This window comes from Nerophis ophidion, linkage group LG29 (genome assembly GCF_033978795.1).
Source record: "Nerophis ophidion isolate RoL-2023_Sa linkage group LG29, RoL_Noph_v1.0, whole genome shotgun sequence".
Classification (NCBI taxonomy): domain Eukaryota; kingdom Metazoa; phylum Chordata; class Actinopteri; order Syngnathiformes; family Syngnathidae; genus Nerophis; species Nerophis ophidion.
In genome coordinates, this window is record NC_084639.1 from 26,848,576 (window position 1) to 26,870,692 (window position 22,117).

Genomic DNA, 22,117 nt, shown 5'->3' on the forward strand with positions numbered 1-22,117 from the left:
TACATCACCTTTTCTTTTAACAACACTCAATAAACGTTTGGGAACTGAGGAAACTAATTGTTGAAGCTTTGAAAGTGGAATTCTTTCCCATTCTTGTTTTATGTAGAGCTTCAGTCCTTCAACAGTCCGGGGTCTCCGCTGTCGTATTTTACGCTTCATAATGCGCCACATTTTCGATGGGAGACAGGTCTGGACTGCAAACGGGCCAGGAAAGTACCCGCACTCTTTTTTTACGAAGCCACGTCACTTGGCATTGTCTTGCTGAAATAAGCAGGGGCGTCCATAAAAAGGCGTCTCTTAGAGGGCAGCATATGTTGTTCCAAAACCTGTAAGGACCTTTCAGCAATGGTGCCTTCACAGATATGTAAGTTACCCATGCCTTGGGCACTAATGCACCCCCATACCATCACAGATGCTGGCTTTTGAACTTTGCGTCGATAACAGTCTGGATGGTTCGCTTCCCCTTTGGTCCAGATGACACGATCTCGAATATGTCCAAAAACAATTTGAAACGTGGACTCGTCAGACCACATAACACTTTTCCACTTTGCATCAGTCCATCTTAGATGATCTCGAGCCCAGAGAAGCCGGCGGCGTTTCTGGATGTTGTTGATAAATGGCTTTCGCTTTGCAAAGTAGAGCTTTAACTTGCACTTACAGATGTAGCGACAAACTGTATTTAGTGACAGTGGTTTTTCTGAAGTGTTCCTGAGCCCATGTGGTGATATCCTTTAGAGATTGATGTCGGTTTTTTAATACAGTGCCGTCTGAGGGATCGAAGGTCATAGTCATTCAATGTTGGTTTCCGGCCATGCTGCTTACGTGGAGTGATTTCTCCAGATTCTCTGAACCTTTTGATGATATTATGGAGCGTAGATGTTGAAATCCCTAAATTTCTTTCAATTGCACTTCGGGAAATGTTGTTCTTGTTCAGTTGTGGACAAAGGGGTGTACCTCGCCCCATCCTTTCTTGTGAAAGACTGAGCATTTTTTGGGAAGCTGTTTTTATAGCCAATCATGGCACCCACCTGTTCCCAATTAGCCTGCACACCTGTGGGATGTTCCGAATAAGTGTTTGATGAGCATTCCTCAACTTCATCAGTATTTATTGCCACTTTTCCCAACTTCTTTGTCACGTGTTGCTGGCATCAAATTCTAAAGTTAATGATTATTTACAAAAAAAATAGGGGTTGAACATGATTAGCAAATTAATGTATTCCGTTTATATTTACATCTAACACAATTTCCCAACTCATATGGAAACGAGGTTTTTAGTTCACAAATGTGTGTGTGTGTGTGTGTGTGTGTGTGTGTGTGTGTGTGTGTGTGTGTGTAGTGAGGCCGCCGTGCACAGCATGGATAGTTCCCGTTTCAGTCGAGGCGTGCAGGAACCCCGTTGCTTTAGCACGTTTCCTCACCGAGCAGAGTTCAAAATCTTGACGGCGTCTGCACAATAGCAGCCTGTTGCTGGGGCCGTAACCACGGCAACGGTTTTACCCAACTCCAGAGGCAATGGGGAGGGCAGGTTTGGTACAGGGGTGTCAAACGTACTGCATGTGGACCTGATCAGGCTCACCAACAGGTGTTATCCGGTTTGCGAGACACAGTGTATTGCCAAAAGTATTTGGCCACCCATCCAAATGATGAGAATCAGGAGCCCTAATCTCTAGGCCTGGTGTATCAAATCAAGCACTTGTTTCTACAAACATTTGTGAAAGAAGTGGCCGCTCTTTGTAATTTCCAGCGTTGCACCGTCATATGATGCCACCTGTGCAACAAATCCAGTCGTGAAATTCCCTCACACCTAAATATTCCAAAGTCAACTTTATTATAAGAAAAGTCAAGAGTTTGGGAACAACAGCAACTCAGCCACCAAGTGGTAGGCCAGGTAAACTTGTAGCTGCGTGGGCGTGCTGCTCTCAGCGAGAGCAGGGGTGTGTCTGAGCACGCTGTCAGCTGAGAGAGCGAATGTGGGCGTGGCCCGCGGTGCGCTCGTAATGAGGCACAGATGAGGACGCACTGGAATGCGCCCTGGCCGTGACAATATTATCCATTTAAAAAAATCATTTTTCAACTTTAAGAACATTAATGGCAATCTGGGAGATTGTCTACGCATTTAGTTCAGGAGTCAGCACGCTCGCCTCTCACACCGATCTGTGATTGGCAGCCAGGAACAGCAATTATTGCATCCCGCCGTCAAAATGTGATTGGGTGGGGGGGCGGCCCCTGGGGTTCTTTTATAAAGCTTGCGTACGCACAAAACAGGGCCGAAAAGTTGCGTACTTTGAAAGTAATTAACTGATTATTGTAATGAATGGAAGGTAATGAGGAGTCTGGCTGGTTTTAATAAGTGCTAGCAATCACTTCAGGGGCTGGGGGTCAGCCCAGCAATCATTCCTTCACACGAGTGCAGGATAAATAACAAAAGTCCGGATTTGTAGTTTGAACTTTGCCTATTGCAGGGAACAAACAATACAACTAGTCAGTCATTGCAACAATACCAGTAAAAGCGACCACCGTGCAATGAAAATGTCGGGAAACCCACTAATTACTTTGGTGAAAACCACTAATTACTGAGCTAAATACGCACGTACGTAAAAAGCAGAGACAGCCAACAATTAATGAATGAATAGGACCGTAATTAAATTAATTGCAAGGGAATTCAGTGAGAAAAGGTGGCTGGCAGACATTATTTTATGTAACAAACAAGGCTAGAATCTATTTTCTGCGTTGCACAGGCGACTTGTGACCAACTAAGATTTGCTTTATTATTTCCTGTCTGTATATTTTTTTTCAATAATTTAAAAGCACAAAGGTTGATGACTCTTTTTGAATGTCCCAGAAGTACTTCACCTTCACAATGTCAGATTGCTGATTTCCAGAAGTGCAAAAAAAATCAACACGGACAATTTGACATCTCAAGGTCAAACATAATATTAATATCTTGACATATATTTGTATTTTTTATATTAGTGTCGTTCTGATACCAGTACCAACATGTATTTTGATACTTTTCTAAAAAAAGGGGACCACAAAAATGGCATTTAGGCTTTATTTTATCTAAAAATCTTAGGGTACATGAAACATATGTTTATTATTGTAAGTTTGTCCTTTAATAAAATAGTGAACATACAAGACAACTTGTCTTTTAGTAGTAAGTAAACAAACAAAGACTCCTAATTAGTCTGCTGACATATGCAGTAACATATTGTGTCATTTATACACCTATTATTTTATACACATTATTAAGGACAAGCGGTAAAAAATAGATTATTAATCCACTTGTTCATTTACTGTTAATATCTGCTTACTTTCTCTTTAAACAAGTTCTATCTACACTTTTGTTAAAATGTAATAATCACTTATCACATTTTAACCGCTTCACCCTGCGTGGTATGACGGACAACAGAGAAGCACCCTTTCGGGTTGGATGCCTACCCCCACACATCCTGTTGCAAGTCTTGTAGTTTCTGTGTCAACAAGTGTATTTGTGCTTACTTTCTCTTTTAACATGTTCTATATACTCCTCTGTTAAAATGTCATAATCACTTATGACATTTTAAACACTTCCCCCCGCGTGGTATGACTGACAACACGGGTTGTATGCCTGCCCCTGCACATCCTGTTGCAAGTCTTGTGGTTTCTGTGTCGACAAGTTTATATGAGCTTATTGGTTGTAAAAAAAAAAATCCCGGCCCTGTTCTGTTTCGCAGAATACTTAGCGCATGCTTAGCATTACCGCCGGCTCAGGATTAACGCCGGGTCAAACGCGTTTCGCAAAATATTATTTTTATTAGCGCATGTCTAGAATTTCCGTCGGGTCAAACTCTTTTCGCCAAATAAGTAGCAAATGCATAGAATTTCCGCCGGGTGATACTCGTCACGTCATGAGCGACACTTCACCTGTCATCATTTTCAAAATGGAGGAGGCTGATTTCAATCATTTGAAATGGCATAAAGGGAAGAAAATTAAGAGCTATTCAGTAGGATTTAAGGCCCAAGCTATTGAATATGCTAAGAAGAACAGTAAGCAGCTATGTTTTATTAATATACCGTAGCTGCGTGTGTCAAATATGAGTCATTAAATGACTCCCGCCTCCTGGTGGTAGAGGGCGCTAGCCATCATTTTTGAGACAACTCGGCTGCAGAAGAAGTGACAACAAGCAGCAAGAATGAGCAGTGATCATTTATTTTTTCCTCTCGCTAGCACTTTTAACATGGAGGATTACATATCTAAAATAAAACAGTTTTCTAAACTGGACTTTCAATCGAAGCAGAAGGTAATGAAGGAATATCTCCATCGAGACAGAGAGACTTTTAAAACTGAAGAAAGATAAGGAAGACTTCTATAAACAAGTTATTGATGCTTTTGATCAGAAGGAGCTGCGCATGTACTTCATTTATAAGTAAAGGTAAGACCATAATAACGTTTTTTTTTAATTAAATGTGCTTTTCATGATGGTATCTTTACATCACACTCAAATTTATAAGCGCAGGCCTAAATTTACCGCATGCCTTTGGTAAGTGAGAAGAGGAATTCAAGGAAATACGGCATGTCCTGTCCTACTAAAAATGCTTGGGAGCCACTCATGAAAGAGGGAACACATGCCTTCCCAAAGACATGACTCGCCGATGCAGGGCGAGCTTTTAAAGCAAGTGTGAGGCGGATCAGTGAGGGTGTCACAGCAGTGGCAGGGTGGGGGATGGCGAGGGAGTCTGGCGGGGAAGAAAGGGGCGAGTCGTGTTACATAACAAATCAGTCCCTGGCTTTTATGTCGCACTCTTCTTGTCCCTGCAAAATTGAAAAGTGTGTTCTTTTTATTTGGGGGGCGGGGGGATGTGGAGGAGGGGGTGGGGGGGGGGAACCAATGTTCTCCTTCAAAGGCAGCAGACAGACCGGGGATGCTGAGGAAGCATTTTGAGTGAGCAGGAAAACTTGTTTTGTTTTTTTTCCCCTTCGCCGGCTCAGAAGATAGAGATCGACTGCAGTGAGAGGATATCAAATGTAGGGCACTTTAGACAAGTGGATGGAAACTTCTATGGACGGTGTATCAGTCACTACTTTGTTAAGAAACGGGATGCCTGTTAGAATAATTATGTATATATTATAATCATAACTTTATGCTTAAGGGTCGTTACTATAAATATTATCAATTTGTGCTGAAGTGGTATCATTGTATTTGTGCAGAGCTAACAATCAAAAAGATTGCTATCCTCTTTTATCAGTGTTGTGTCCAGACTCGGCCTGCGGACTGTCAAGGCCGAACATTGGATGTAATAAGGACATTCCTAATAAATAGAGGCGCGCGGGCTTGATTTTTAGAACGTAGTTTGGATCTGTAACTAGAATACAGCCACACGTGTCTCCTCATTGAGCCAAATTGAACTCTGTCTCTGCATGATTCCTTGCTTCTGGTCTGATTATTAGATGTCATCAGTGTTTGAACCTGACACTGATCAAACACACTAGCTCACGATTACAAAACATTGTAATCAAACAAGGAATGGTTAGTTACAAGCACAATTAATGGTGTGCCGATACAACTTTGTTCACTTCCAATACAATACCGATGTTGCTGCTTTGAGTATTAGTTGATACCAATACGATATCAGCAGTCATCTGTAGCCTGCTTGGTTCAGTCCCTGCTTTTCCTGTTCTTCCCGGGACTTGAACCTGGGTCGCTGGCATTAGCTACCGAGCTAAAAGCCCGGGCTACCCACTCGTTAGCCACTAATGGTCTTGAGGTTGTCAGGGAGTGAGGTCTACTAACGCAGTGTTCTTCAACCTTTTTGGAGCCAAGGCACATTTGAGTTGAAATAATCCAGAGGCACACCACCAGCAGAAATCATTAAAAAACTAAACTCAGTTGACAGCAAAAAGTGATTGTCGCAATTGTTGGATATGACTTTAGAGCATAAGCAAGCATGCATGACTATAGCTCTTGTCTCAAAGTATGAGTACTGTCACCACCTGTCACATCACACCCTGACTTAATTGGACTTTTTTTTGCTGTTTTCTTGTGTGTAGTGTTTTACTTCTTGTCTTGCGCTCCTATTTTGGTGGCTTTTTCTCTTGTTTTGGTATTTTCCTGTAGCAGTTTCATGTCTTCCTTAAACGCTATTCCCTGCACCTGCTTTGTTTTAGCAATCAAGAATATCTCAGTTGTTTTTATCCTTCTTTATGGGGTCCTTGTTGATTGTCATGTCATGTTCGGATGTACTTTGTGGACGCTGTGTCCGCTCCACAGTAAGTCTTTGCTGTCGTCCAGAATTCTGGTTTTGTTTACTTTGTAGCCTGTTCAGTTTTAGTTTCGTTCTGCATAGCCTTCCCTAAGCTACAATGCCTTTTTTGAGGGGCACTTCTGTTTATTTTTGGTTAAAGCATTAGACACCTTTTTACCTGCACACTGCCTCCCGCTGTTCCCAACATCTACCAAGCAATTGGCTACCAGCTGCCACCTACTGATAAGGAAGAGTATTACACGGTTACTCTGCCCAGCTCTAGATAGCACCGACACCAAAAATCCATCCATCCATTTTCTACCGCTTGTCCCTTTTAGGGTTTCAGGGGGTCCTGGAGCCCATCTCAGCTGCATGCGGGGGGTAGGCCGGGTCCGACACTCAGCAACAACACATAATTTGCATATTCAAATTACTAGTTTGCAAAAAATATTTTTAACTCAAATAAGTGAAATTAGATAATCTCCCACGGCACACCAGACTGTATCTTACGGCACACTAGTGTGTCCCGGCACAGTGGTTGAAAAACACTGTACTATCGTACACATGGCTCAGCCGCGCTGACTGGTCTCTGTTTCACTTAACCCCCCGAACCTCAATCTCATCCGGGTCACGGCACCAGTATAGCCGGCATGCTTCAGTCCCTACTTTTGTATTCTACGTGGGACTCGAACCTGGGTCGAGTGTGAAGTGAAATTAAGTAAATTATATTTATATAGCGCTTTTTGTCTCGTGACAACCCATTATCTAAGTTGCATTTAAACCAGCGTGGGTGGCACTGGAAGCAGCTAGCTACGGAGCTAAAAGCCCGAGCTCTCAATCCGATTGAAAGCACTCCTCTTGAGATTGTCAGGAAGTGAGGTTTACCAAAGCAAACATGGCCTCGGTTACACATCACATAGTCTGTGCTTGTATGACAATGTACAATAAACTCTTATTCTATTGTTTTTTCACTGCATTACATTAAAGCTAGTTTGTTGGTTAGCATGGCTTCTTGTCTTGTGCTGTTTCTGGCTGAGATGCTTAGCTTTTCATCGTCCTGTGAGAATATTTGGAATAAATGTGCTTTATTTGCCAGTATTCAAGCAAGAATTAAGAACTAATAGGACAGGCGTTGCACCAGGGGTCCCCAAACTTTTTGACTCGGGGGCCGCATTGGGTTAGAACAATTTGCCCGGGCTGTATATATATATATATATATATATATATATATATATGTATATATATATATATATATATATATATTTACTGCGATGAGGTGCCGACTTGTCCGGGGTGTACTATGCCTTCCGCCCGATTGTAGCTGAGATAGGCACCAGCACCCCCCGCGACCCCAAAGAGCATAAGCGGTAGAAAATTGATGAATGGATGGATATATATGTTTATTTATTAACATGCACACGCATACACAAGTCTCCAAAACGTTAAACACCATGTGGCTATAATATAAAACAAAGGAAAATATCAAAATTGGCACTGTTTTTATAGTATATATATGTAGGTGTGGGAAAAATCAAGACTACTTCATCTCTACAGAACTGTTTCATGAGAGGTTCCCTCAATCATCAGGAGATCTGATGATGATTAGGGAACCCCTCATGAAACAGTTCTGTATAGATAAAGTAGTCTTGTGATTTTTCCCACACCTACATATTGCGCTCTACCACGGTATCGAGCACTATTCTCTGGATAATCCAATCAAGACATACATATATATATATATATATATATATATATATATATATACACATACATATATATATACACATACAAATATATATATATATGTATATATATATATATATATATATATATATATATGTATATATATATATATATGTATGTGTATGTTTGTATGTATGTATGTATATTGAAATTGACTGAAATAATGTCACATTATTGATGAGAAGATGCATTTTTGACAATATGATTTGCCTGACCGGCTAGGAGACACCAAGAGTAACAAGAGTAAAATGGATTACCAAGGACAGATTTAAAAAAATAAAAATAAAAAATAAAAATTGAAAAACTTTTTTTTTTTTTTTTTTTTTAACTTTGGACTTCCTGCGGGTCGGACTATGGACGTAGTTTGGGGGGAACCCTGCGTTGCACTGTTAGATTATTTAGCTGCAATAGCTAGGTAGCAAGCCTTGTTGCAGATATAGCGATGACATGAAATATGCACACTGGATCCAGGAATTGCTGATAAAAGTCCTGGAATCAGGAATGGACTGTCCAAGATTTTATTTGCAGTACGATACAATCTGATCATTTATTTTTGCTGATATATGACATATACATATCAGATCAGGACAAACCTAATCACAATGCATCCCACTGGACTGCGTAAGGCGCCCCTACACATTCCAAAACACAGAACTAATTAGCTCATCAACTTTTTGAAAAGTGACGACCCAAAGTAGTCAAAGTGAAGATAGCGCAATGCTCAGAAGACAAAAACTGAAACTGACCAGCATAAAAAAGCCTTTGTGGGGAATACTAGTAGTTATGCTTTAGTTACATTTCAAACAAGCTTAACAAAGTTACAGTGAAGTACATGACATGTTTGCACAACTCAACAAGTCCAAAATGAGGTGAGACGAAGCAAAGCTTTTTTACGTGACGTAAAAACGCGACAAGACAAACATTGCACAATAAGGATTGGCTGTACTCAGCCGGCAGTCACTCGCTGTCACAATCCATCACGGCTACCTGCGGAACGAAGCAAATGAACACTGACTGAACCCTTAATGTTTTTGACAAGCTTCATTTTTCGAAAAGATCACCAGGGATCTCTGCTGTTGTTGCTTGTGTCATGGATGCATCATCAGAAGGAGAATCGTGTGTCAACGTATCCATCTGGATTCTTAGTCGTACAATCCACCAGAGCTGACCTGATGACATTCTTCTTCTTCATCTGGGCCATTGGTAGTGTAGTGGTTAACAAAGACTGAGACTGAGTCCCACTCAACCCCCAGTGATTGATTGGCAAGCAGTCTATGGTGTATTCTGCCCAATCCTTGAGCCCTTAACTCCGGCATGAGTTGCTGGGGCGCTGCCCTGACAAGCTGTAGATCAGTCTGCTCCATCTGTCCCGGTTAAGTGCCAGGGCCTGGGTCTCCACAAAGATGTTTCTGTCCCTTCCTGCAACCCATCTGTCAATCTTCATTTCCAAAGTTCCTTGAACAATTGTCCTTGCAAGACCACATCTTATCATAAGATTGCACCATCGTTGTTTCCTTTGCTTAAAAGTCCTTGGGGGTCAATGTGATCTCAGATTGCGTTGCAGACTTGCCCGTTAGTGATGAGGTCCAAATGAAATACTCACTGATACATGGTGTGTACTGGAACAGACTCCAATTCCTGCCCGGATCATGAACGGAATGACAACCGAACAATAACATTCTACTGTTCCCAAATTCCAATGAAGGTGGCACTTTGAAGGGGCGTCCTAGTTCAGCTCTATAGACACAATTAAGGTCTGAAAAGAACCCCCTGTCGGGTCCTGCATTGTGACACTAGCATCTAAATAAGGATTCTCCAAGAAGCCATTCAAGTAAATACAAACCCTGTTTCCATATGAGTTGGGAAATTGTGTTAGATGTAAATATAAACAGAATACAATGATTTGCAAATCATTTTCAACCCATATTCAGTTGCAAATAATCATTAACTTTAGAATTTGATGCCAGCAACATGTGACAAAGAAGTTGGGAATGGTGGCAATAAATATTAATAAAGTTGAGGAATGCTTATCAAACACTTATTTGGAGCATCCCACAGGTGTGCAGGCTAATTGGGAACAGGTGGGTGACATGATTGGGTATAAAAACAGCTTCCCAAAAAATGCTCAGTCTTTCACAAGAAAGGATGGGGCGAGGTACACCCCTTTGTCCACAACTGTGTGAGCAAATAGTCAAACAGTTTAAGAACAACGTTTCTCAAAGTGCAATTGCAAGAAATTTAGGGATTTACACATCTACAGTCCATAATATCATCAAAAGTTTCAGAGAATCTGGAGAAATCACTCCACGTAAACAGCATGGCCGGAAACCAACATTGAATGACCGTGACCTTCGATCCCTCAGATGGCACTGTATCAAAAACCGACATCAATCTCTAAAGGATATCACCACGTGGGTTCAGAAAAACTTCAGAAAACCAGTCACTAAATACAGTTGGTCGCTACATCTGTAAGTGCAAGTTAAAGCTCTACTATGCAAAGCGAAAGCCATTTATCAACAACATCCAGAAACGCCGCCGGCTTCTCTGGGCCCGAGATAATCTAAGATGGACTGATGCAAAGTGGAAAAGTGTTCTGTGGTCTGAAGAGTCCACATTTCAAATTGTTCAAATCATTGTATCATTGTATTCCGTTTATATTTACATCCAACACAATTTCCCTACTTCTATGGAAACGGGGGTTGTACGTCATCCAAATATGTTCTCCTTTAGAAGCGGTCTGAACAATATTTCCATGTAAACACAACCAATATTTGTTACAATATCAGAACCCCTTTAGGCAGTTTTTCCTCCACCTGGGCCTGACTGACCACTTAGCTCATCAACAAATGCCTTTGAGGTGAATATCCTTTCATTTCCATAAATTATTCTTGCAACCTTGGACGGAGTGATGAATATTTATGGGCCACTGCGAAAATCTCTTTTCCCGGGCTAAGGAGGCCACTAAAGCTGACCTTTTATCCGTTATGTTAGCGCGTGCCCGCGGAACACCTTCACCAACCATAAATTTGGGAAAGGTTGAATTTGTACAATCATTACATGTTAGTTTAGGCTCAGAGGGACGGAAAACCCTCAGCTTCGGACTCAAAAGCTCATATTCAGATGAGATTATGTTGCTGGTGTTAACGAGATAAAAAAAATAGCGGGTTCAGATGGTTTTCTTTGTGGAATACAGCAGCTGGGCAACCAAGAGGAGGAGAAAGTGTGAAGGGACTAATTAAATATTCAGATGTCACGGTTCCACAGGCTGCCATGGCCAAGATAATTGGTCATGATACCAGAATGAAGGATGTGGCCCATCTGGACTCGGCCTGAGCCAACAGAGCCCGGACTCGTCCTCGCAATTATGGACATTATGATTGTTTTATCCTGGAGACTGATCAGCTAAGCATCACAGTGAATTCCGAGAGGAACATCTCTGGTCACGTGACACACTAATCACAAGACGGACGAGTCCATCTGTTCCACAGAGAGAAACCTTGTTCCAGGGGTTGTACGATTCACCTGAAATACCATTAAAAACATAGGTCACGTAAAAGCTCAGTGTACGTGTGGGAAAACAATACACATGTCTTCAGCTCGGTGACATGTAGGTGCTGGTGCCAGCCACTCAGAGTGGTTTGTACGGAAAATAACTCAATGTTTAAATATTACTGAAAATAATTGAAAAGAACTGATCTAAGTGTTACGGCTCAGACCCCTGCCAACGGTGCTCATTCGTCTGTGCGCTCCAGTGAGCGCACTTCAGGACACACCAACGGGCACGCACATCTAGGGACGCGCCATGCGAGCCTCAGCCCTGCAGCATCTACCAGCTGTAATCATTCATCGGCAATCAGCACACCTGCATGTAATGAAGGAGCTGCCTTCTTAAGCCTGGACAACCTGCCATCGCTCGCCACAGTATAGTCTTCTGCCACGTACAGTAAGCGACATCCTGCTTATGCAATCCTGCTCTCTCTGCCTGTTTTCTCTTCCGTGTTTGATCGTCGTGTCATCCTACTGCAGACCTCCGTTCCCGTGTTTGACGATGCTGTCTGTCGTCATTCCTCGTCGTCTTTCTCCTGCTTCTCGGATTGCCCCTTGGATCTCGACCTACCTCTTGGACACGTTCTTAGTGCTGGTCCTGTCAGAGTTAAACTTGCTCCTGATTGGCACGGCTGAATTATCCCTAAAATCAACTGAAATATTTCCAGACAGGCCAGTTAGTGGCAGGTGTGAAAAATGCAGACTCCGCAGTTCTACCTTGTCTGAGTAGCAAATACGTCATTCATCCAGGCTGCCTTCTGCCATACATTTTAACAGAAGTGTAGCTAGAACATGCTAAAAGAGAAAGTAAGCAGATATTAACAGTAAATGAATAAGTAGATTAATAATTAATTTTCTACCATGTAGCTCGGTTGGTAGAGTGGCCGTGCAAGCAACTTGAGGGTTGCAGGTTCGATTCCCGCTTCTGCCATCCTAGTCACTGCCGTTGTGTCCTCGGGCAAGACACTTTACCCACCTGCTCCCAGTGCCACCCACACTGGTTTAAATGTAACTTAGATATTAGGTTTCACTATGTAAAGCGCTTTGAGTCACTAGAGAAAAAAACGCTATATAAATATAATTCACTTCACTTTACTTTAATAATTTAGACAAAATAATAGAATGGAAAATAACAATATGTTGCATATGTCAGCAGCTAAATTTGGAGCTTTGTTTACTTACTTACTAATGAAAGACAAGTTTTCTTGTATGTTCACTATTTTATTTAACTTGCAATAAGAAACATATGTTTAATGTACTGAAAGACTTTGTCACGGCGCGGACTCGAACCCGCTTTTCTCCAGCAGCTGAGTTTCCCAGTTTGTCCTCTGGCTGCGTGCCCAGACACGCCCCAGCTGGCGCTGGGCGCAGCACGTTCACACAACGACAAGGTTGCAGACAATCGCAAATCAGCACACCTGACCCTGACGAGATGGAGCGGCATAAAAGCCAGCGGACCCAGGAGGCCTTTGCCAGAACGTAGCCAATTTTTCACAGTAAGCATCACATCTGGCACCCCTCCCCTCGTTCCTTGCTCGCCTGATTTGTGCTCTTCCTGGTTCCCGTGTTTGATGTCCCTTGTGTCTTCCACAGTGTCTTCCCTGTTGACTGTGATTGTGTCTTGCCTCATGACCTCCACCCAATTCTCTGCTTGCTTCCCTCGACCTTCGACCCCAGCTTGGACTCGGACATTGTTGCCTCTCTCCAATCCCCGACTGCTCGCCTCCCTGCTGACTACCTCTCTTTCTTGCTCGTTGGATTCGACGAAAGATTCACACAACACGCACCGACAACAACCCCTGGTCAAACTTACATTGTTAATTGTACACATCGTCCGCACTCATTCACTTGCGGTAGTATACACACCCCACACACACTCTTCAAGGTTTTCAATACACCTAGTTAACCACAGTTCTGCCTTGGTGTCGCCTCCTTCCCTCTGCCCGGTACTTAACAGAGTTTTTGTTAAAGTAAAGCCAATAATTACATTTTTTGTGGTCCCCTTTATTTAGAAAAGTACCGAAAAGTATCAAAGTAATTTTGGTACCAGTCCCAAAACATTGGTATCGGTACAACGTTAGTATTAACACTTTGTAGGGCGCAAGAGAAAGTGACGACTGAACTGACCAACACACCATAAATTCCACACTACTGCCATCTAACGTCTTAGACTTGCAACTGCAATTGAGACTCAAAAATTTCACAAGATAAAATAACTTAACAGCAGCTTAGTATAATCAGATTATTTTTAAATGTTACGACAAAAAATGACATTTTATTTTGACAAAAAAAAGACTATGCGTCTTGAAAAAAAATGTCAAGTCTTTCGTCACATTTTGCTCCCAAAAGTAATCCATCCAAATTTGATCAAACTATAGTAAAATGTTCGCCCACTTGTGTCACATATTTAAAATACAATCAAAACCTCTCCTGAAGGAATTAATAAAATACTATCTATCCATAACCAAATGGACAAGTGACGTTCAAAGTGATTGCTCAGTGTGCGCTGAAAGCTGCGTGTGACTGTGAGTCCATTCCTCATGCGCAATGCACAGAGGGGAGCCCCACTCCTCCAAGGTTCCACTCTCAGGCTGACTCAGCCTTCCCATCACAGATGAAACATGGTCTTAGCCGGAGGAACTGCTCAGTAAAAAAAAAAAAAAAAAAAAAAAATTCCACCACCTTAAAACTTGACAAACTGCACTGTGCGCTTGTAACTACGAAGGTCGGGGGGAAATTTAAATTTGACAACAAATCAATGAATGATAAAAGTGACAAACTCGGCATCCAAACAATACCCCGTTTGTTGACAAGAACATACAGCTCATTTAATCTTTTTTTTAAGCAAAAGTAATACAAACCAGTGAACGATTCTAATGAGCTGCCGTCAGAGCCGACAAACCTCTGCTGCTAGCCTGCTAAACTAACAAAACAAATAACACAATAATTACTTTCCCTAGTATTTAATTACATTTTTTAAAGTGTAATTCCGTTAGTAATTCAATCACTTTCTCGGTAAAGTAATGCGTAATTAGGATTAATGACTTTTTAAAAGTAATTTCCGGAACACAGCTGGCAGGTTGGTGTTCCTGGCTAACATCTTTGTGTGTATGTCCTTTAACAATGTTAACCTATGAAAACACCATTGTTTAAGGTCAATTATTTTCACGTTACTGCTGACCTTTAAACATGTCCTCCTATACCGGGGCACATTTTCTTCTCTTATGTTTTTGTTAGCTGAGCATATCTTAGAATATTTTTGACTTTTCTGATATTATTTTTGAGGCTTTTTCTTATCTCAAAACACCTCTTTAATTGAGGATCCTATTTTACACAACCTGCTTTTTTTACTTGTTGGTTCCCTGATTTTATGTATTTGGGATCCCCAACAGTGCCAAAAAAATTTAATTAAGGTATGGTGGAGATATTTAGTTGTATTAACTAATATTTTAATCTATGGGATAGTTTATGAGTTTTGATAAATATGGCCCAGCCCTACACTTTTGTTAGCGACAGTGTAAACACAGTTTAGGTATGTTCTCTGTGTTTGAGTGTTACAGTCGGCCTTATGATGGCTTTGTGATCGTACGTACGATTGCACGTGTACTTTTTTATGTGTAATAATGAAATTGTGATATTTAAGACATTTCCTACTGATCCTACTTTTTTCTGTGATGTACAAAACCCGAAACCAGTGAAGTTGTCACGTTGTGTAAATGGTAAATAAAAAGAGAATACAATGATTTGCAAATCCTTTTCAACTTAGATTCAATTGAATAGACTGCAAAGACAAGATAGTTCATGTTCACACTGAGAAACTTACTTTTTTTTTTTGCAAATAATCATAAATTTAGAATTTAATGGCAGCAACACATTGCAAAAAAGTTGTCACAGGGGCATTTTTACCAGTGTGTTACATGGCCTTTCCTTTTAACACTCAGTAAAGGTTTGGGAACTGAGGAGACACATTTTTGAAGAGGAATTCTTTCCCATTCTTGCTTGATGTACAACTTAAGTTGTTCAACAGTATCCCTTGTGATATTTTGGCCTTCATAATGCACCACACATTTTCAATGGGAGATGGGCCTGGACTACAGGCAGGCCAGTCTAGTCCCCGCTCTCTTTTACTAGGAAGCCACGCTGTTGTAACACGTCACTTGGCATTGTCTTGCTGAAATAAACAGGGGCGTCTATGATGACGTTGCTTGGATGACAACATATGTTGCTCCAAAACCTGCATGCACCTTCCAGCATTAATGGTGCCTTCACAGATGTGTAAGTTAACCATTCCTTGGGTACTAATACACCCCCATACCATCACACATGCTGCCTTTTGAACTTTACATCTAGAACAATTCAGATAGTTATTTTCCTCTTTGGTCTGGAGGACACAGTTTCCAAAAACAATTTAAAATGTGGACTCGTCAGACCACAGAACATTTGACTAATTTGCATCAGTCTATCTTAGATGAGCTCGGGCCCAGCGGAGCCAGCGGCGTTTCTGGGTGTTGTTGATGAATGGCTTTGGCTTTGCGTAGTAGAGTTTTAATTTGCACTTCTAGATGTAGCGACAAACTGTAGTTACAGACAGTGGTTGTCTGAAGTGTTCCTGAGCCCATGTGGTGATATCCTTTACACACCGATATCGGGTTTTTGGGATGCAATACCGCCTGAGGGATCTAAGGTCATGGACATTGCTGCTTACGTGCAGTGATTTCTCCAGATTCTCTGGACCTTTTGATGATATTACGGAGCGTAGATGGTGAAATCCCTGAATTCCTTGCAATAGCTGGTTGAGAAATGTTGTTCTTAAACAATTTGCTCAGGCATTCGTTAACAAAGTGGTGACCCTCGCCCCGTCCTTGTTTGTGAATGAGTGAGCATTTCATGGAAGCTGCTTTTATACCCAATCATGGCACCCACCTGTTCCCAATTAGTCTGTTCACCTGTGGGATGTTCCAAATAAGTGTTTGATGAGCATTCCTCAACTTGCTCAGTCTTTTTTGCCACTAGTGCCAGCTTTTTTTAAACATGTTGCAGGCATCAAATTCCAAATGAGCTAAATATTTGCAAAAAATAAAGTTTCTCAGTGTGAAGATGAAATATCTTGTCTTTGCAGTCTATTCATTTGAATATAAGTTGAAAAGGATTTGCAAATCATTGTATTCTCTTTTTATTTATCATTTACACAACATGACAACTTTACTGCTTTTTGTCAAAACCTGGACTGTGGGGTTTGTTTTTCCGGAATGCAAAGGTAAGGTTGGAGCGAGCAAGGCTTGAAGGTAAAGACATATTTTATTATAACACTATAACTACAAAAAAAAAAGCAAACAAAAGGCACGCACAATGGCGGAGAACAAACTTGACTAATGAAACAAAACTTACACAAACGGGGCGGTATAGCTCGGTTAGTAGAGCGGCCGTGCCAGCAACTTGAGGGTTGCAGGTTCGATCCCCGCTTCTGCCATCCTAGTCACTGCCGTTGTGTCCTTGGGCAAGACACTTTACCCACCTGCTCCCAGTGCCACCCACACTGCTTTAAATGTAACTTAAATATTGGGTTTCACTATGTAAAGCGCTTTGAGTCATTAGAGAAAAAGCGCTATATAAATATAATTCACTTCACAAAGGCAGAAACTGTGAACAATAAACAAAAAACTTACTTGGCATGGAACTATGAAACGAGTAGCGTGAACTAAGCATGAAACCGTAAACAGGGCACGAAGCAGAGTGGAGCTAAAGTCGCCAGGCTAACTTCCTTGCAACTTTTGCTTTAAATAATAGACATGATTAGTGGCAGGTGTGCGAGTGCAAAACGTGAGACAGGTGCGTGACATGAGGACAGGTGAAAACTAATGGGTAGATTGAAGATTCCTCATCTTCCTCAGTCTTTTTTGCCACTTGTGCCAGCTTTTTTGAAACACGTTGCAGGCATCAAATTCCAAATGAGCTAATATTTGCAAAAAATAACACATTTTACCAGTTTGAACGTTGACTATCTTGTCTTTGCAGTCTATTCAATTGAATATAATTTGAAAAGGATTTGCAAATCATTGTATTCTCTTTTTATTTCCCATTTACACAACGTGACAACTTCACTGCTTTTGGGGTTGTGTGCATTTTGTTCATTTAGGAGTGAAAAAGCTAAGCGTACAGCCCTGGTTAAGACACACTAAAGTATTAACAGTTGACACCGTTGAGGTTCAGATGTGAACAGTAGGTGCTCTAAAAACAGCGCTTGCTACCCTAAAGGCGAGGGTTCCAAAAGGTACATTTTCCTGGAAAATATCTTTCCATCAGCAAATAGCTTTGAGCAAACAACAAAGGCCTGCGACGTGCAACGTGTCTCCCCAGTTTATGTTCAACTGAACATAAAGGGAAGCCCAAGCTGAATAAAATGAGCATCAACATATTAATTTAATGATGTCAGCTCATAAACGGCAACAAGTAAAGTGTTGTGCCAATAAAGGCAGACTTAACACTGATACAGATATGGCACATTTATGAGCTCCCCAGGTAGGAGGCAGCCTCTCTCTGCTCAGCAATAACCCCCCAACCCACCCCCCCAAGGCCATATTTCAGCGTCTACAACATCGGTGCCCTTCTCCAGTGGTGCACTGCAGGGCGATGCCAAGTGTGAGATTAAGAGCGCTGGTGAATGGAGGAGAAGCCGAATCGGTGACTGTTTTATTGTAGTGGTCAAGATTGTAAAGGCCAACGACAAGTCAGCTCGGACAACTGCTGTTAAAAAAAAATAGTAATGCAGTATCCGTCTGGCAGGAGGGGGATGAGTGTGATTCAGACAACTCCGATTGAATGATACCAAGTAGTTTCAGGATCGTACATTGGTCATATTCAAAGTCCTCATGTGTCCGGGGACATATTTCCGGTCTTTATAAACATAATATACATTTAAAAAAATAAAAAAGATGTTGTGATGTTAACAAATATTGGTTTAATCATAGTAGTATCGACTATGGTGTGTAGTGAAGCATGTTTCGCTATTCCTCGTCCTGCAGTGATAATGCTACTTGTAAAAAACTTACTTTATTATGTTCTGTTGCTTTCACAGTTTAAGAGTTGGTGCGATACACGTGACAGTGTTTCCCACAGAACAGCATTCTATCAGTAGCTGGGAGGCTATCAATCATTAGCTATGATGCTAATATTTGTCAAAATGCTTACATTTTTTTTATAGATTTAAAGAATTGTTTTTATTATTAGTTATTAGTATCAACTACTGTTGTCCCAATATCAATATGTTTTTACCGGTACCAAGATGTATTTCGATAATTTCTCTACTTTTCTAGATAAAGGGATCACAAACAATTGAATTATTGGCTTTATTTTAACAAAAAAATCTATGGTACATGAAACATATGTTTATTATTGCAAGTTTGTCCTTAAATAAAATGTTGAACATACTAGACAACTTGTCTTTTAGTAGTAAGTAAACAAACAAAGACTCCTAATTAGTCTGCTGACATATGCAGTAACATATTGTGTCATTTATACACCTATTATTTTGTACACATTATTAAGGACAAACTGTAAAATAAGGATAATTCATCTACTTGTTCATTTACTGTTAATATCTGCTTATTTTCTGTTCTAACATGTTCTATCTACACTTCTGTTAAAATGTAACAATCACTTATTCTTCTCTTCTTTGATATTTTTCATTAGTTTTGGATGATACCACAAATTTAAGTATCAATCTGATACCAAGTAGTTACAGGATCATACATTGGTCATATTCAAAGTCCTCATGTGTCCGGGGACATATTTCCTGTCTTTATAAACATAATATACATTTAAAAAAATAAAAAAAGATGTTGTGATGCTAAAAAATATCGATTTAATCATAGTAGTATCGACTGGATACGCCCCCGCACTTGGTATCATTACAGTGGATGTCAGGTGTAGATCCACCCATGGTGTTTGTTTACATTGTGACGCCGGTGAGCTACGGTGTGTGGTGAAGCATGTTTTGCTATTCCTCGTCCTGCAGTGATAATGGTACTTGTAAGAAACTTACTTTATTCAGTCCTGTTGCTTTCACAGTTTAAGAGTTGGTGCGATACACGTGACAGAGTTTCCCACAGAACGCCATTCTACCAGTAGCTGAGAGGCTATCAATCATTAGCTATGACACTGATATTGTTTTTTTGTCAAAATGCTAAAAAAACATTTTATAAATATTTGTTCTTATTATTATTTACTAGTATCAACTAGTCTACCGGTACCAACATGTATTTCGAAAATTTCTCTTCTTTTAAATACTTTTCTACATAATGGGTAAAGCACCTCTTCTGAGGGCATTTCACTGCAGTAACTTCACTTTTATTATTAGTTTTTAAGCCAAAATTTGTAAATTCTAGCTTTTCTGTCTACACACTGTCTCTGCTTGTAAGTACTCTGTGTGTGTGCGCTGCCGAACATGCTCCTCTGCTCGTAAAACCAGCAATGACACGATGTGACTACAACGGGGGAGGCGGGGAATGGGGGGCCCGTACTTTTTAGAGGCGGTATAGTACTGGTTGCGGTAGTATACTAATACCGGTATACCGTACAACCTTAGTATCAGCTAATATTTTTCTTGTTACGATATTATTTTGCTGTACTTTTGAATTATTTATTATTTTATTTCTACAATGAGGCCAGCATTTTGCACGCCCCTGGTTTATTTAAATATTTTACTCAGCCCTCCCGGAATGTTGGAATTTAGTTGGGCAGATATGTAAACGGTCTTTTAAATTAGGGGAAAAAAAAGGTCTAAATTAAGGTTGTTCTTTGTCACCCCAATGAAGTTATTATAAAAACTAAGTACACAGAGGAAAGTCCATAGGTATGCACATGAAGGGCACACCTTCATTTACGAGTTACAATAAATAACAAAAATAAATAATAAATACATTTGTCGAACTGAAAATAGGCAGTAAAAACATACAGGTTAAGGATATGTGCTTATGCCGTTAGCCTGATGCTAACATACAATGGAAAATCCCATTGACAGGCTAACAAAAGTTTGCATTGAGATCGTTTTAAACTCGTAACAACGTTTAGCAAATGGGATTTTCACGCAACAATATTAACATAAAACATCAAATGCAATTTTACTTACATATATAGTTATGGTTATAGTGTTAGTTTATTCCCAGCATGCACACAATAACAATATGACACAGCACATTCTCCCAGATTCTCATTAAAAACATCTCCGAAAAGGAGCAGGGAGAAGCAAAGCCTCATTAATCCTGATACTTTTTCCTTTTAAAGTAATATTTTGAACACATTACATCACTTTGTCTGTAACACGACAGTGGATACATGAATAAATGAGCAAGTCAATAATTAAATAGACAAAAGAGAAAGTAAATACATATTAAATATACAAATAAATAATGAATGAAGTTCTCATAAATAAGTCATTTAGGATTCAGATGAGATGAATAAGATTATCTCATTTTTTAATAAGGTTCAAAATGTTCATCAGGGTTATTCTTCACTGTACCTTTGAAAGACTTTGAGTTTGAAAAGTTTCTTAAACTGGATCTTATTAGTACATTATTTATTAATCCATTCCATATTTTAATTTGAAACACGGATATATTAAAGGTTTTAAGTGTTGTACGCACATACAGATTATTGAAATTAGACTTCTCTCTGAGGTTATTTTTCTCCACTTTTGTTATAAATAATTATTTGACCTTCTTGCAGAGCAGGTTATAGTTTGCTTTGTACACCATTTCAGCAGTTTGCAAATACACCAAATCAATCAATTTCAATCATTTAGATTTATTAAATAAAGGGTTTGTATGTTTTCTATATCCAATATTATGTACTTTTCTAGTTGATCTTTTTTTATCAAAAGTGGACCACTCATATGTGCAGCAGTTGATGACAACTCTGCACTGCTGACCTGTCTCCACTCAAGATCATCTCCTGCTGGACCAACTGTGGACTGGATTCTCACTATTATGTTGGATCCACTATGGACTGGACTCACACTATTATGTTAGATCCACTATGGACTGGACTCTCACACTATTATGTTAGATCCACTATGGACTGGACTCACAATATTATGTTGGATCCACAATGGACTGGACTCTCACTATTATGTTAGATCCACTATTGACTGGACTCACACTATTATGTTAGATCCACTATGGACTGGACTCACACTATTATGTTAGATCCACTATGGACTGGACTCACACTATTATGTTGGATCCACTATGGACTGGATTCTCACTATTATGTTGGATCCACTATGGACTGGACTCTCACTATTATGTTAGATCCACCATGGACTGGACTCTCACTATTATGTTGGATCCACTATGGACTGGACTCTCACTATTATGTTGGATCCACTATGGACTGGACTCTCACTATTATGTTGGATCCACTATGGACTGGACTCACACTATTATGTTAGATCCACTATGGACTGGACTCTCACTATCATGTTGGATCCACTATGGACTGGACTCACACTATTATGTTAGATCCACTATGGACTGGACTCACACTATTATGTTGGATCCACTATGGACTGGACTCACACTATTATGTTGGATCCACTATGGACTGGACT

The 22,117-nt window shown here is 40.3% G+C and overlaps 1 protein-coding gene across 1 annotated transcript in view; it reads right to left on the reverse strand.

The window, feature by feature from the left end:
* si:dkey-237h12.3 (teneurin-3) overlaps nucleotides 1–22,117 on the reverse strand; it is a 627,006-nt gene that overhangs the window by 271,518 nt on the left and 333,371 nt on the right. The gene's annotated exons all lie outside the window — the stretch shown is intronic.